The sequence below is a fragment of the Eptatretus burgeri genome, chromosome 6, assembly GCF_056783735.1.
Source record: "Eptatretus burgeri isolate ZD-2024b chromosome 6, Ebu_testis_v1, whole genome shotgun sequence".
Lineage (NCBI taxonomy): Eukaryota > Metazoa > Chordata > Myxini > Myxiniformes > Myxinidae > Eptatretus > Eptatretus burgeri.
Window position 1 is genome coordinate 16,081,580 of NC_140966.1, and position 4,709 is coordinate 16,086,288.

Sequence of the window (4,709 nt, forward strand, 5' to 3'; positions counted from 1 at the left end):
TCGGCGGTCTGTCGGCGACTGGCAGCTTCTGCAGGAAGGAAAATATTCAGGCACACGGATTCAGATCGCCTACATACGTGCACCAAACCACGCCTCCCTAGCTTCATTTGTTTACGCACGAAAAATTAAAGTTGGATACTTTTTGAACACACCTCATATAGTACATACTGGTACATGTAATACACACACACTATCCATATAGACGCATAAATATAAAGGTGTCTGATTGCACCTAACAGTCTCCCAAACATGCACATAATTCAGTGCACTTGAGTGCAGCCTTGGTGCACTTGCAGCGGCCGGTACATCCCTTCCTGCAGCCACAGTGGATCAGTTCATGGCAAGATTTTGATGCCTCTGGCAGTGTCGTCCAAAGAGGCTGCCACCCAGAGGCCTCCTTTGTCCAGCCCCAGTCAAATGGGATTGGTAACTCTGGATTCAGGACCAGAGTTTGGTTCCAGCAGTTGCCCTGGAGAGATGCACGCTTTATGTGCTGCTGGAGTGCTGCCTGCATTGGGGGAATGTTTTCTAGAGACATAGACTTGTGTGTGAAGAGCTGTTTCCTAACATTGTTCACTTCCATGGTGTCACTGGTGCAGTCATACATCAGCACAACGAAGCGCTCCAGCAGTGACATTGACTCCTCACTGACATCACTTGGCATGCGTAAGAGTTCTTCAAAGGCATCAGTCACCTGTGGGAACACTTTCCAAATCTCCCAGGCAGTCTTCTTCCCTCTGCCAGCAAAAGAAGACAGTGTCACACCCTGTGAGGGCATGGAAGATGGGGAGAGTAGCACATTGTCTTGGGTTCATGGAGGCAGCCAGTTGGTGAACAGCTATGTACCGGAAGCTGGATCCAGTACCAAGAGCTATCCACAGCTCGTCAGGATTGATGTTGTTGAATGAAGCCACAGCCAGTACCACAACATCAGTATCCACAGTGCGTATGGCCACCTTCCTGATCCCCTTCTGCACAGCATCTGCCACATGTAGAAGCAGGTGAGTGTCCGCCTCCTCGTGTGAACATGGGGCGAGGCTGGTCAAGTCGGACTCGGCAGGAGAGCACAAGACCTCAGTTCCACATGTTGCATACATTTCATGGCCATCTGCTATTGGAAGACAAATGGCCTCTCGTGACAGGAAACCAAAGAGCTCAGTCTTGTTTTGATCCACACGAAGGAAGTCCTTCCAGTTCTTAGGCATGATGGGAGAGGGAGCCACTCTCTTCCTGACACCCTTGCCTCTCTTCTGTCTGGTTGTGCCTTTCAGGCTGTCAGGTAGATATACATCCCAGATGAGGTCGAGTCTGTTGACCTTTTCGAGTTGAGTGGAGATGTAAGGTGCAAAGACTGTGTTCACATACTCCTCAAAGGTCTTTGCCATTCCAGGATTGAGCATTTGAACAGTAGCTGCTCCATCAAGGATTGTGGCATCAACCCCAGGTGTGCTTGTGGTTTCGGGTTGGTCTGATTTCAGGCAGTGTAGTAGATCTGCTTTGACTCCAAGGTGCAGTTTTCCTCCTGTTGATAATGCTGGTGGGGCTGCCTGGTTCTCGGGGCAGAAGAATTGGTCCAGATCCCCATCACGTGATTGGCAGGCAATATACAGTCTCGAGAAGAGACTACAGTCACTCTTCACTGCGGCGAGTTGGATCTGCTGCTTTGACTGCGTCTTGGTCTGTGGCCGACTGAAGAGTGGCAGCTTGTTCTTGGGCAGTGTTTCTGTAACTGGCTTCGTGCATAGTTCCAGTCTTTCTTCAACAAACTTTGTGTACTGCTCCTCACCAAGGGACTCAATCTTCCTCACAGTTTCTGCCACTGGGGTGTCCATGATGTCTCTCATGTCAAGGACCAGTGGATCTTGAGTGTTCTCCAGGAAGGGATTCCCCATCTCTTCAAACACTGCTATAAGTGCTCTGACATCCTTCATAAAGGCTGCTTGCACTCCAGGTTTCTGGTCATGGTGAAGATGCCCAGTGTCATGAGCACCGCCATGTCCTCTTGTCGCCTGCTCTTCAAACTCTGCAGTGATCCTGGCTATTTCTGGCCCTGCCACCATCTAGCGTCTGAGTGCCCCGGGGTTTCCTGTCAGTCCAATAGCTCCACCAGGCCCTTTGACCACAGCGTTGTTCTGTTCATGACATTGGTCATTTGCCATGGCAGAGAACTTGTTGCTGGTCTTGTGTACCACAAACTTCCTAGACTTGAATTTTGCCAGGACATCTGGGTGTTTGTCATCAATATTTGATTCATTGGCATCAATATTTGATATGTTGAGGTAATTGACCTCTCACTGTCCTCAGAGGTCAAAGCTAGACATCTGTAAATAATTACCAACACTGTGTGGAATATGTAGACACTTTTATTAGAACACAAATGCATGGTTTGTACATCATAAACATGTTTACCATTAACCAATGATGCCAAACATCAATATTTTGATACTTTGAGGTCATTGACCTCTCACGGTCCTCAGAGGTCAAATCTGCCTTACCTCCCGATCTGAAAATGAAGCTTATGGCCTGTACTAACACTGGTAGAAATTTCATGCTTTAGTCATAATTTGCACAATTCTTATGATATGAGAGATTATCAGCTGTACTATAGGGGATGGATTCTAACTAGAAACACATACTTATCAAAATAACTAAGCTATGAGGACGGTTGTTTGTCTGTGTGCACAAGGCTTCCAAATTCGTAACAATATTTGGTGGACTCTCCAAGTTTGACATGCATATCACAAAGTTGATAGAACGATCACTCTATAAACTTTGAGATTCGTCTTCAAATAGATGCCTCTGCAGTCCTAAAGTCTTGCACGCAATCTGCTGAAAGCATTGCTAGCCTTAGAGGTTCTTCATTTATTTCATCATCGATGTGAACAGCTCGAGAAAGAGCACTACCTCAATAAGTGAATTTATCCTCTGCTTCCAGCGTTACTCCGTTGATCATAATATTTGGTTCGCAAGTATGTTTTGCCTGGAGCTGGTTGATGCATTACTTTAGTTTTGTCAGTGTGGATTATGAGTTCAAAATTTTCAGATGTTGAAAAACGATTTATGCTTTGCAGTAAACTCTGATGTGAAATATCATTCAGTCTACAATCATCAGCAAACAATAAATCATTAACTTTATCTTTGTTCAGTTTCGTTCTGGCCCAGAATCTCGCCAAGTTAAACCATTCAACATCAGTATGATTTAGAGTAACTAGAAGCACCTGTTCCCTACGGGAGTGGCCAGGGTGGTTATGTTATTATCCTTATTCAAATGTGTATTTCAAAACACCTCTCCAAAATACCTCTTGCAGCATAATTCAAAACACCTGACTGCACTGGAAAACGTGGGGACTGGAATACTCTACTGTAAAGGGTGGGACTTGTAATACCTTCTCTCATCTGGATGCGGTGCGACATGATACACATTTACATAGAGAATTTGTATCGTGCCCCCCCCCCCACCTTCCCCACTCAAGACCACTGGCAAAGATAATACTCCTATGCACGAATTGGGGTCATGCTAATTCTATGTTTCCCCAAAACTGTAGGAGGCCTAGTGCAACAAAAAGACACACACACAAGCATACACAAACAAACACACACCAGTCCTTGAATTATAGTAAGGATACCACTGTGAGAATCATGATACTCATCAAAGAGCAAAGCAGTAAAAATCATATTGAAAAAGGTAAGAGTCAAAACAAATACTTGCTTCTACAGAGTCTTAAAGGGGTTTTAAATTGTGTTGGGGTATGAAAGGGTCTTTGAAATTATCTTAGGGGTTTTAAATGGTCTTCAGGCCATAAAGCGGTTGAGGGTAATAAAAGGTTCTTCAGGGTTTTATGGGTCTTACAGGGTCTTCGGGCTCTTAAGAGTTTTAGGGGTTTTGGGGTCTTCATGGGTCCTTGAGAGTCTTCGTGGTCTTAATGTTTCTTGGGGTTATGAAGGGTTTAAAGAGTGTTAAGGGTCATTTGGGGTCTAAAGGGTTGAATGAAATTCATAAACATACTCGCATTCTATGCAAACAAACAGGTAGACAAACAGACAAACAAGAAAGATGTCGTGCATCGCACGATACTTGCGAAATGCATAAAATAAATTTGACCTTAAAAAGAATTGGTGGTTGAATTCAATGACCAAATATGCAACTCCTCTTCTAATTTCAAGTTAATCGGAAGAAAATTCTCAATTTTAGAACTTTGGCCAAGTAAACTTTTTGTTCTATGTTAACTTTTTCGCCTATGTTGACCCTTTGGCCAATGTTGACCTCAAAAATAAATGGTGGTTAAATCCAGTGACCTGAAATATAAATCCTCTTTAAATTTCAAGTCAATCGGATGAAAATGGAGGATTTTAGAAACTTAACAAAGTTGTTGACCTTTGCCCTGTGTTGATTTTTTTTGACCTCTTGATTTCAAAAACAATAGGCGGCTTCTTGCTTATGACAAACTCTTCCAGGTGGTGAAGTTTCGTGATCAGTTTCAAATTGTGACCTGTAGGCCATTGACAGACAAACAGACAAAGAAATAGACTGAATAACACACACGACCAACCAATATAATTGAAAAATCTTTGATTTTCACAAGTAACAATCAAACAAGCAGTCATAGACTGGTACTTAAGAAATCGTCAACTTGACCTCTGACCTTGTCTAATAAAAGCTGTCTCTCGAGAAGGTAGCGACTCAAACCAGAAGTCTCTACGATGATTCT

At 43.7% G+C, this 4,709-nt stretch overlaps 1 pseudogene; it reads right to left on the minus strand.

Annotated features, from left to right (window-relative positions):
- Window positions 1–232: 232 nt before the first annotated feature.
- LOC147024353 (uncharacterized) lies at window positions 233–1,400 on the minus strand (annotated as a pseudogene).
- Window positions 1,401–4,709: the final 3,309 nt, after the last annotated feature.